General features: G+C 51.6%; 2 long non-coding RNA genes across 4 annotated transcripts; one reads left to right on the forward strand and one right to left on the reverse strand.

Moving 5' to 3' along the window:
* Positions 1–7,810: 7,810 nt before the first annotated feature.
* On the reverse strand, positions 7,811–8,614 carry LOC127916929 (uncharacterized). The gene is made up of 3 exons (XR_008096579.1): positions 8,283–8,614; positions 8,014–8,071; positions 7,811–7,967 (listed from the first exon to the last, which is right to left on the reverse strand). It is a non-coding gene; the product is annotated as an uncharacterized LOC127916929 (long non-coding RNA).
* Positions 8,615–8,853: 239 nt separating this feature from the next.
* LOC127916926 (uncharacterized) lies at positions 8,854–11,877 on the forward strand. 3 transcript variants are annotated; one of them, XR_008096569.1, is made up of 6 exons: positions 8,854–8,974; positions 9,043–9,382; positions 9,451–9,720; positions 10,120–10,187; positions 10,310–10,980; positions 11,725–11,877. It is a non-coding gene; the product is annotated as an uncharacterized LOC127916926 (long non-coding RNA). The 3 variants fall into 3 exon arrangements; XR_008096568.1 differs by lacking the exons at positions 10,120–10,187; positions 11,725–11,877 and having other exon boundaries at positions 9,451–9,652; positions 10,310–11,126; XR_008096570.1 differs by lacking the exon at positions 11,725–11,877 and having other exon boundaries at positions 9,315–9,720; positions 10,310–11,126.
* The last annotated feature ends 179 nt before the right edge of the window (positions 11,878–12,056 follow it).

Here is a 12,056-nt window from a genome sequence, read left to right on the forward strand (position 1 = left end):
ACACACACACACACACACTCACACACACACACATCACACACACACGCACACAATCACACACACACACACACACACACACACTCAATCTCACACACACACACACACACACACACACACACTCAATCTCACACACACACACACACACTCAATCTCACACACACTCAATCACACACACACACACACACTCACACACACACACACACACACACACACACACACACACACACACACACACACACACACACACACACAACACACACACACACTCAAACACACACACACACACACTCAATCACACACACACTCAAACACACACGCACACTCAAACACACACGCACACTCAAACACACACGCACACTCAAACACACACGCACACACACACACACACGCACACACACACACACTCAAACACACGAGCGTCCCATCCTCATTGGTCTTTCCTCTCCTCCTCCCCTCCAGGTCGCGTGACGAACATTCCCGGGGGCATGGTAACAGACCAGTTTGGGATGATTGGCTTGTTAACGTTCATCAGGGCAGCGGAGACGGACCCTGGCATGGTGCACCTGGCACTGGGCAGTGACCTGACAACACTAGGACTCAACCTCAACTCGCCAGAGTAAGTCTGGTCGTCTCTAGGACATTTAGAAACTCTCTCAACGGGACCTGGGAATAACTGATCCAGGAGCAGTTTAGGCTGCAGCCGTAGTTAGACTCTTAACTTATGGAGTCAGACGGAGTGAAGCTTCATTATCCATCAGTAGATGCAGTATAATAAACTGTCTGATGTGCAGTGAGGTATAGCTGCTGTCTGATGTGCAGTGAGGAGTAGCTGCTGTCTGATGTGCAGTGAGGAGTAGCTGCTGTCTGATGTGCAGTGAGGAGTAGCTGCTGTCTGATGTGCAGTGAGGAGTAGCTGCTGTCTGATGTGCAGTGAGGAGTAGCTGCTGTCTGATGTGCAGTGAGGAGTAGCTGCTGTCTGATGTGCAGTGAGGAGTAGCTGCTGTCTGATGTGCAGTGTGGTATAGCTGCTGTCTGATGTGCAGTGAGGAGTAGCTGCTGTCTGATGTGCAGTGAGGAGTAGCTGCTGTCTGATGTGCAGTGAGGAGTAGCTGCTGTCTGATGTGCAGTGAGGAGTAGCTGCTTTTCTGATGTGCAGTGAGGAGTAGCTGCTGTCTGATGTGCAGTGAGGAGTAGCTGCTGTCTGATGTGCAGTGAGGGTAGCTGCTGTCTGATGTGCAGTGTGGTATAGCTGTTGCTGTCTGATGTGCTGTGAGGAGTAGCTGCTGTCTGATGTGCTGTGGTGTAGCTGCTGTCTGATGTGCAGTCAGGAGTAGCTGCTGTCTGATGTGCTGTGTAGCTGCTGTCCGTCTGTCTGTGGTGTAGCTGTTGTCTGTCTGATGTGCTGTGAGGAGTAGCTGCTGTCTGTCTGATGTGCTGTGTGGTGTAGCTGCTGTCCGTCTGTCTGGTGTATCTGTGTCTGTCTGATGTGCTGTGTGATGTAGCTGCTGTCTCATGTGCTGTGTGGTGTAGCTGTTGTCTGTCTGGTGTGCTGTGAGGTGTAGCTGCTGTCTGTCTGTGCTGTGTGGTGTAGCTGCTGTCCGTCTGTCTGTGGTGTATCTGTTGTCTGTCTGATGTGCTGTGTGATGTAGCTGCTGTCTCATGTGCTGTGTGGTTTAGCTGTCTGTCTGTCTAATGTGCTGTGAGGAGTAGCTGCTGTCTGTCTGATGTGCTGTGTCAGTAACTAGCTGTCTGTCTGATGTGCTGTGTGGTGTAGCTAGCTACTGTCTGTCTGATGTGCTGTGTGGTGTAGCTGCTGTCCGTCTGTCTGTGGTGTAGCTGTTGTCTGTCTGGTGTGCTGTGAGGAGTAGCAGCTGTCTGTCTGATGTGCTGTGTGGTGTAGCTAGCTACTGTCTGTCTGATGTGATGTGTGGTGTGCTGCTGTCTTATGTGCTGTGTGGTGTAGCTGCTGTCTGTCTAATGTGATGTGAGGAGTAGCTGCTGTGTCTGTCTGCTGTGATGAGCAGCAACAGCTGTCTGTCTGATGTGCTGTCTGGTGTAGCTGCTGTCTGTCTGATGTGCTGTGTGGTTTAGCTGCTGTCTGTCTGATGTGCTGTGTGGTGTAGCTGCTGTCTGTCTGATGTGATGAGCAGCAGCAGCTGTTGTCTAATGTGATGTGAGGAGTAGCTGCTGTCTGTCTAATGTGATGTGAGGAGTAGCTGCTGTCTGATGTGCTGTGTGGTGTAGCTGCTGTCTGTCTGATGTGCTGTGTGGTGTAGCTGCTGTCTGTCTGATGTGCTGTGTAGTGTAGCTGCTGTCTGTCTGATGTGATGTGAGGAGTAGCTGTTGTCTGATGTGCTGTGAGGTGTAGCTGCTGTCTGTCTGATGTGCTGTGAGGTGTAGCTGCTGTCTGTCTGATGTGATGTGAGGAGTAGCTGCTGTCTGTCTAATGTGATGTGAGGAGTAGCTGCTGTCTGATGTGCTGTGTGGTGTAGCTGCTGTCTGTCTGATGTGCTGTGTGGTGTAGCTGCTGTCTGTCTGATGTGCTGTGTGGTGTAGCTGTCTGTCTGATGTGCTGTGTAGCTGCTGTCTGTCTGATGTGATGTGAGGAGTAGCTGTTGTCTGTCTGATGTGCTGTGAGGAGTAGCTGCTGTCTGTCTGTAATGTGCTGTGAGGAGTAGCTGTTGTCTGTTAGTCTGATGTGATGTGAGGAGTAGCTGCTGTCTGTCTAATGCTGATGTGAGCAGTAGCTGCTGTGTCTGTCTACTGTGATGAGCAGTAGCTGTCTGTCTGATGTGCTGTGTGGTGTAGCTGCTGTCTGTCTGATGTGCTGTGTGGTGTAGCTGCTATCTGTCTGTGCTGTGTGGTGCTAGCTGTCTGTCTGATGTGATGTGAGGAGTAGCTGCTGTCTGTCTGATGTGCTGTGAGGAGTAGCTGCTGTCTGTCTAATGTGCTGATGTGGGAGTAGCTGCTGTCTGTCTGTCTCATGTGCTGTGAGGTGTAGCTACTGTCTGTCTAATGTGATGTGAGGAGTAGCTGCTGTCTGTCTGTCTCATGTGCTGTGAGGAGTAGCTGCTGTCTGTCTGATGTGTGGTGTAGCTGCTGTCTGTCTGATGTGCTGTGTGGTGTAGCTGCTGTCTGTCTGATGTGCTGTGTAGTGTAGCTGCTGTCTGTCTGATGTGATGTGAGGAGTAGCTGTTGTCTGTTAGTCTGATGTGCTGTGAGGAGTAGCTGCTGTCTGTCTGTCTCATGTGCTGTGAGGAGTAGCTGCTGTCTGTCTGATGTGTGGTGTAGCTGCTGTCTGTCTGATGTGCTGTGTGGTGTAGCTGCTGTCTGTCTGATGTGCTGTGTAGTGTAGCTGCTGTCTGTCTGATGTGATGTGAGGAGTAGCTGTTGTCTGTTAGTCTGATGTGCTGTGAGGAGTAGCTGCTGTCTCTGTCTCTCTAATGTGATGTGAGGAGTAGCTGCTGTCTGTCTAATGTGATGTGAGGAGTAGCTAATGTCTGTCTAATGTGCTGTGAGGAGTAGCTGCTGTCTGTCTGTCTAATGTGATGTGAGGAGTAGCTGCTGTCTGTCTAATGTGATGTGAGGAGTAGCTGCTGTCTGTCTGTCTAATGTGATGTGAGGAGTAGCTGTCTGTCTGTCTAATGTGATGTGCGTTCAGCTGACAGAGACGGTGTGTGTCTCGTTACACAGTAACAATACAATGTGGTCCAGCTGCTCTACTCTGCCTGTGTAGGGTAACTGCTGTCTCTCTGTCTGTGCTGTGTAGGGTAACTGCTGTCTCTCTGTCTGTGCTGTGTAGGGTAACTGCTGTCTCTCTGTCTGTGCTGTGCAGTGTAACTGCTGTGTAGGGTAACTACTGTCTCTCTGTCTGTGCTGTGCAGTGTAACTGCTGTGTAGGGTAACTACTGTCTCTCTGTCTGTGCTGTGTAGGGTAACTGCTGTCTCTCTGTCTGTGCTGTGTAGGGTAACGGCTGTCTGTCTGTGGGTAGTGATGTGACTAGTTTCATTATCTACATAGCTGGAGGGTTAGTGGAGTTGCATCTCCTGTATTTGGTGACGACGCCCCTCAGACCAAAAGCTTCTGTTAAGCATTTCTCATGCATCATATGTCAGCTGTGTACTGTGTGTGCACTGTGGTGTGCGCACTGTGTGTGTGTGTACAGTGTAAAGATAACTGCTAAGCCACTGAAGGCTGTCTGATCATTGCCTGTGTGTTGTCTCAGGGAGCCACACCCCTAACACCCGCCCACTCTGGATCACCTGCGCTATTGATTGGTCAGAGGTGAGCCAGCAGCATACCACCCTGCATACCACTGCTGGCTTGATTCTGAAGCTAAGCAGTGTTGGTCCTGGTCGGCCCCTGGGTGGGAGACCAGATGCTGCTGGAAGTGGTGTTGGAGGGCCAGTAGGAGGCACTCTATCCTCTTGTGTAAAAAAATATATCCCAAATATATCCCAATGCTACAGGTGCGAGGAGTGGCTCTTTTACACACCTGTACACCTCTCTTGGCATCTCCCTCCTCCAGTCATAAGAAGATGAGCAGCCTTCAGTAACCAGTCATCCTGCTACATGTTGTCTCATCCTGACAGCCTGAGAGCAGTAGCAGGCAGCCTGACAGCCTGAGAGCAGTAGCAGGGCCAGCAGTGCAGGCAGCCTGAGAGCAGTAGCAGGCAGCTGACAGCCTGAGAGCAGTAGCAGGCAGCCTGACAGCAGCCTGAGAGCAGTAGCAGGCAGCCTGAGGCAGCCTGAGAGCAGTAGCAGGCAGCTGAGAGCAGTAGCGGCCAGGCAGCTGACAGCCTGAGAGCAGTAGGCAGGCAGCCTGAGAGCAGTAGCAGGCAGCCTGAGAGCAGTAGCAGGCAGCCTGAGAGCAGTAGCAGGCAGCCTGAGAGCAGTAGCAGGCAGCCTGAGAGCAGTAGCTGACAGCCTGAGAGCAGTAGCTGACAGCCTGAGAGCAGTAGCTGACAGCCTGAGAGCAGTAGCTGACAGCCTGAGAGCAGTAGCTGACAGCCTGAGAGCAGTAGCAGGCAGCCTGAGAGCAGTAGCAGGCAGCTGACAGCCTGAGAGCAGTAGCAGGCAGCCTGAGAGCAGTAGCTGACAGCCTGAGAGCAGTAGCAGGCAGCTGACAGCCTGAGAGCAGTAGCAGGCAGCTGACGGCCTGAGAGCAGTAGCAGGCAGCTGACGGCCTGAGAGCAGTAGCAGGCAGCTGACGGCCTGAGAGCAGTAGCAGGCAGCTGACGGCCTGAGAGCAGTAGCAGGCAGCTGACGGCCTGAGAGCAGTAGCAGGCAGCCTGAGAGCAGTAGCAGGCAGCCTGACAGCCTGAGTAGCAGGCAGCCTGAGAGCAGTAGCAGGCAGCCTGAGAGCAGTAGCAGGCAGCCTGAGAGCAGTAGCAGGACAGCCTGAGAGCAGTAGCAGGCAGCTGAGAGCAGTAGCAGGCAGGCAGCCTGAGAGCAGTAAGCAGGCAGCCTGAGAGCAGTAAGGCAGCTGCAGCCTGACAGCAGTAGCAGGCAGGCAGCCTGAGAGCAGTAGCAGGCAGCCTGAGAGCAGTAGCAGGCAGCCTGAGAGCAGAGCAGGCAGCCTGAGAGCAGTAGCAGGCAGCCTGAGAGCAGTAGCAGGCAGCTGACAGCCTGAGAGCAGTAGCTGACAGCCTGAGAGCAGTAGCTGACAGCCTGAGAGCAGTAGCTGACAGCCTGAGAGCAGTAGCTGACAGCCTGAGAGCAGTAGCTGACAGCCTGAGAGCAGTAGCTGACAGCCTGAGAGCAGTAGCTGACAGCCTGAGAGCAGTAGCTGACAGCCTGAGAGCAGTAGCTGACAGCCTGAGAGCAGTAGCCTGAGAGCCTGAGAGCAGGCAGCTGACAGCCTGAGAGCAGTAGCAGGCAGCTGACAGCCTGAGAGCAGTAGCAGGCAGCTGACAGCCTGAGAGCAGTAGCTGACAGCCTGAGAGCAGTAGCTGACAGCCTGAGAGCAGTAGCTGACAGCCTGAGAGCAGTAGCTGACAGCCTGAGAGCAGTAGCTGACAGCCTGAGAGCAGTAGCTGACAGCCTGAGAGCAGTAGCTGACAGCCTGACGGCCTGAGAGCAGACAGCCAGAGCAGTAGCTGGCAGCCTGAGAGCAGTAGCAGGACAGCCTGAGAGCAGTAGCTGAGCCTGAGAGCAGTAGCAGGCAGCCTGAGAGCAGCCTGAGAGCAGGCAGCCTGAGAGCAGTAGCAGGCAGCCTGAGAGCAGTAGCAGGCAGCCTGAGAGCAGTAGCAGGCAGCCTGAGAGCAGTAGCAGGCAGCCTGAGAGCAGTAGCAGGCAGCCTGAGAGCAGTAGCAGGCAGCCTGAGAGCAGTAGCAGGCAGCCTGAGAGCAGTAGCAGGCAGCCTGAGAGCAGTAGCAGGCAGCCTGAGAGCAGTAGCAGGCAGCCTGAGAGCAGTAGCAGGCAGCCTGAGAGCAGTAGCAGGCAGCCGGCAGCCTGAGAGCAGTAGCAGGCAGCCGACAGCCTGAGAGCAGTAGCAGGCAGCCGACAGCCTGAGAGCAGTAGCAGGCAGCCTGAGAGCAGTAGCAGGCAGCTGACAGCCTGAGAGCAGTAGCAGGCAGCTGATCTCTGCTGTAGTCTCCTGAAAAACACACACTCACTGGACAATAGGCTGCTATTATGTCCAATTCTTTTTCTTTAAAAAAAAATCGAAATACGAAAAGGACACGCCATTGTACCCTGTTAACATGGCAACAAAATAATCTGTCAGTAACAGCATGACCACTTTCTCGTCCTTCAGAAACCTGTACCCCAAGTTTGCATCTCCCTGGGCGTCAGCACCGTGTCGACCCCAGGACATCGGTACGTATCCTACCCAGCCAGAGTGCTCTGGAGGTGGGATAGATTCTGCCAGTTTCCCCGTCTGCTTCTCTCTAACCACTTCTCTCTTCCCTTCCAGACTTCCATGTTCCATCTGAGTATTTAACCAACATTCACATAAGGGACAAGGTATGTACCTCAGAAACAGAATAAACCCAGGGTTGGGTTGCTGTTGGCCAACATGGCCACAACACACCACCATGGTTAAAGTACCTTTTCTCACCATCTCAATGTAACGGTGTTGTTTTGGCCCTCGTGTTATTGGCCCCTCTGTTTGGGGGCACTAGCAACACTTGTTGTAACTGCTCTGTCCACTGTGAGAGTTGAATCATCTTTATCTAGCATGGTTGAGATAAGAATGGTACGGTTGGCTTCTGTTGATGGTGCCAGGTAGCTGACTAGATCAATAACCTGTTGCCACTCTCCCTCTTCCTCCCTCTCCCTCTTCCCCTCTCCCTCTTCCTCCCTCTTCCCCCTCTCCCTCCCTCTTCCCCCCTCTCTCCCTCTTCCCCCCTCTCTCCCTCTTCCCCCCTCTCTCCCTCTTCCCCCCCCCTCTCCCTCTTCCCCCCTCTCCCTCTTCCCCCCTCTCTCCCTCTTCCCCCCTCTCTCCCTCTTCCTCCCTCTCCCTCTTCCCCTCTCCCCCTCTTCCCCCTCTCCCTCTTCCCCCTCTCTCCTCTCTTCTCCCCCCTCTCTCCCTCTTCCCCCCCTCTCTCTCCTCTCTCCCCCTCTCTCTCCCTCTTCCCCCTCTCTCCTCTCTTCCCCCTCTCTCCCTCTCTCTCTCTCTCTCTCTCTCTTCCTCCCCTCTCTCTCTTTTCCTCCCCTCTCTCTCTCTTTTCCTCCCCTCTCCTCCTTCCAGCTTGCTGCAATCAAACTGTCTCGGTATGGGGAGGACCTGCTGTTCTATCTTTACTACATGAACGGAGGAGACCTCCTCCAGCTGCTGGCAGCAGTAGAGCTGTAGGTATACAGACACACCACACTGTGTGAAGGATGCTCCTCAGCTGGGCTAGCTAGTGTCTGCTATGGTAACAGGCTTGGTGAGGTGTTTGTTTTACTCACCTTTTCTTGTGAACGAGCGCCCTCCTCTGGGTTGTAGTGGTACTGACGTGGAACATGAAGCAGAACATACCTCTATGTAGCCAGGGCCCTTCTGCCACCTCTATGTAGTCTGCCACCTCTATGTAGTCTGGCCCCTTCTGCCACCTCTATGTAGTCAGGACCCCCTTCTGCCACCTCTATGTAGTCTGCCCCTTCTGCCACCTCTATGTAATATATAATAATAATAATATATGCCATTTAGCAGACGCTTTATCCAAAGCGACTTACAGTCATGTGCATACATTCTACGTATGGGTGGTCCCGAGGATCGAACCCACTACCCTGGCGTTACAAGCGCCATGCTCTACCAACTGAGCTACAGAAGTAGTCTGCCCCCTTCTGCCACCTCTATGTAGTCTGGCCCCTTCTGCCACCTCTATGTAGTCTGGCCCCTTCTGCCACCTCTATGTAGTCTGGCCCCTACTGCCACCTCTATGTAGTCTGGCCCCTTCTGCCACCTCTATGTAGTCTGGCCCCTTCTGCCACCTCTATGTAGTCTGGCCCCTTCTGCCACCTCTATGTAGTCTGCTACCTCTAAGTAGTCTGCCCCCTTCTGCCACCTCTATCTAGCCAGGGCCCCCTTCTGCCACCTCTACTTAATGTAGTTTGTTTTTCAAGTCTTATAATCAATTGTTTCTACCGTATACAATGCTCTGCCCTAACATTTGACCCGTAACCTGTGTGACCTGTGACCTCAGCTTCAACCGGGACTGGCGGTACCACAAGGAGGAGCGTGTGTGGATCACGCGGGCGCCGGGCATGGAGCCCACTCTGAAGACCAACGCCTATGAGAGAGGCACCTACTACTTCTTTGATTGTCTTAACTGGAGGAAAGTAGCCAAGGTAAAGGACAGAGGCATGATGACTGTTACCGTAGTTACAGTGCATTCAGGAAGTATTCAGACCCCAAGGTGAAGGACAGAGGCTTGAGGACTGTTACCGTAGTTACAGTGCATTCACAAAGTATTCAGACCCCAAGGTGAAGGACAGAGGCTTGAGGACTGTTACAGTGCATTCACAAAGTATTCAGACCCCAAGGTGAAGGACAGAGGCTTGAGGACTGTTACCGTAGTTACAGTGCATTCACAAAGTATTCAGACCCCAAGGTGAAGGACAGAGGCTTGAGGACTGTTACCGTAGTTACAGTGCATTCAGGAAGTATTCAGACCCCAAGGTAAAGGACAGAGGCTTGAGGACTGTTACCGTAGTTACAGTGCATTCACAAAGTATTCAGACCCCAAGGTAAAGGACAGAGGCTTGAGGACTGTTACCGTAGTTACAGTGCATTCAGGAAGTATTCAGACCCCAAGGTGAAGGACAGAGGCTTGAGGACTGTTACCGTAATTACAGTGCATTCAGGAAGTATTCAGACCCCAAGGTGAAGGACAGAGGCTTGAGGACTGTTACCGTAGTTACAGTGCATTCAGGAAGTATTCAGACCCCAAGGTGAAGGACAGAGGCTTGAGGACTGTTACCGTAATTACAGTGCATTCAGGAAGTATTCAGACCCCAAGGTGAAGGACAGAGGCTTGAGGACTGTTACCGTAGTTAGTGTATTCAGGAAGTATTCAGACCCCAAGGTAAAGGACAGAGGCTTGAGGACTGTTACCGTAGTTACAGTGCATTCAGGAAGTATTTAGACCCCAAGGTAAAGGACAGAGGCTTGAGGACTGTTACCGTAGTTACAGTGTATTCACAAAGTATTCAGACCCCAAGGTAAAGGACAGAGGCTTGAGGACTGTTACCGTAGTTACAGTGCATTCACAAAGTATTCAGACCCCAAGGTGAAGGACAGAGGCTTGAGGACTGTTACCGTAGTTACAGTGCATTCACAAAGTATTCAGACCCCAAGGTGAAGGACATAGGCTTGAGGACTGTTACCGTAGTTACAGTGCATTCAGGAAGTATTCAGACCCCAAGGAAAAGGACAGAGGCTTGAGGACTGTTACCGTAGTTACAGTGCATTCAGGAAGTATTCAGACCCCAAGGTGAAGGACAGAGGCTTGAGGACTGTTACAGTGCATTCACAAAGTATTCAGACCCCAAGGTGAAGGACAGAGGCTTGAGGACTGTTACCGTAGTCACAGTGCATTCAGGAAGTATTCAGACCCCAAGGTAAAGGACAGAGTCTTGAGGACTGTTACCGTAGTTACAGTGCATTCAGGAAGTATTCAGACCCCAAGGTAAAGGACAGAGGCTTGAGGACTGTTACCGTAGTTACAGTGTATTCACAAAGTATTCAGACCCCAAGGTAAAGGACAGAGGCTTGATGACTGTTACCGTAGTTCCAGTGTATTCACAAAGTATTCAGACCCCAAGGTGAAGGACAGAGGCTTGAGGACTGTTACCGTTACAGTGTATTCAGACCCCAAGGTGAAGGACAGAGGCTTGAGGACTGTTACCGTAGTTACAGTGTATTCACAAAGTATTCAGACCCCATGGTGAAGGACAGAGGCTTGAGGACTGTTACCGTAGTTACAGTGTATTCACAAAGTATTCAGACCCCAAGGTGAAGGACAGAGGCTTGAGGACTGTTACTGTAGTTACTGTGCATTCACAAAGTATTCAGACCCCAAGGTGAAGGACAGAGGCTTGAGGACTGTTACAGTGCATTCACAAAGTATTCAGACCCCAAGGTGAAGGACAGAGGCTTGAGGACTGTTACCGTAGTTACAGTGCATTCAGGAAGTATTCAGACCCCAAGGTAAAGGACAGAGGCTTGAGGACTGTTACCGTAGTTACAGTGCATTCAGGAAGTATTTAGACCCCAAGGTAAAGGACAGAGGCTTGAGGACTGTTACCGTAGTTACAGTGTATTCACAAAGTATTCAGACCCCAAGGTAAAGGACAGAGGCTTGAGGACTGTTACCGTAGTTACAGTGCATTCACAAAGTATTCAGACCCCAAGGTGAAGGACAGAGGCTTGAGGACTGTTACCGTAGTTACAGTGCATTCACAAAGTATTCAGACCCCAAGGTGAAGGACAGAGGCTTGAGGACTGTTACCGTAGTTACAGTGCATTCAGGAAGTATTCAGACCCCAAGGTAAAGGACAGAGGCTTGAGGACCGTTACCGTAGTTAGTGCATTCAGGAAGTATTCAGACCCCAAGGTAAAGGACAGAGGCTTGAGGACTGTTACCGTAGTTACAGTGTATTCACAAATTATTCAGACCCCAAGGCAAAGGACAGAGGCTTGAGGACTGTTACCGTAGTTACAGTGCATTCAGGAAGTATTCAGACCCCCGAGGTAAAGGACAGAGGCTTGAGGACTGTTACCGTAGTTACAGTGCATTCAGGAAGTATTTAGACCCCAAGGTAAAGGACAGAGGCTTGAGGACTGTTACCGTAGTTACAGTGTATTCACAAAGTATTCAGACCCTGCTGGTAAAGGACAGAGGCTTGAGGACTGTTACCGTAGTTACAGTGCATTCACAAAGTATTCAGACCCCAAGGTGAAGGACATAGGCTTGGAGGACTGTTACCGTAGTTACAGTGCATTCACAAAGTATTCAGACCCCAAGGTGAAGGGACAGAGGCTTGAGGACTGTTACCGTAGTTACAGTGCATTCACAAAGTATTCAGACCCCAAGGTAAAGGGGGACAGAGGCTTGAGGACTGTTACAGTGCATTCACAAAGTATTCAGACCCCAAGGTGAAGGACAGAGGCTTGAGGACTGTTACCGTAGTTACAGTGTATTCACAAAGTATTCAGACCCCAAGGTGAAGGACAGAGGCTTGAGGACTGTTACCGTAGTTACAGTGCATTCGGGAAGTATTCAGACCCCAAGGTAAAGGACAGAGGCTTGAGGACTGTTACCGTAGTTACAGTGTATTCACAAAGTATTCAGACCCCAAGGTGAAGGACAGAGGCTTGAGGACTGTTACCGTAGTTACAGTGTATTCACAAAGTATTCAGACCCCAAGGTGAAGGACAGAGGCTTGAGGACTGTTACAGTGCATTCACAAAAGTATTCAGTCCCCAAGGTGAAGGACAGAGGCTTGAGGACTGTTACAGTGCATTCAGGAAGTATTCAGACCCCAAGGTAAAGGACAAGGCTTGAGGACTGTTACCGTAGTTACAGTGCATTCAGGAAGTATTCAGACCCCAAGGTAAAGGACA

The sequence above is a fragment of the Oncorhynchus keta genome, unplaced genomic scaffold (assembly GCF_023373465.1).
Source record: "Oncorhynchus keta strain PuntledgeMale-10-30-2019 unplaced genomic scaffold, Oket_V2 Un_contig_10103_pilon_pilon, whole genome shotgun sequence".
NCBI classification, from domain to species: domain Eukaryota; kingdom Metazoa; phylum Chordata; class Actinopteri; order Salmoniformes; family Salmonidae; genus Oncorhynchus; species Oncorhynchus keta.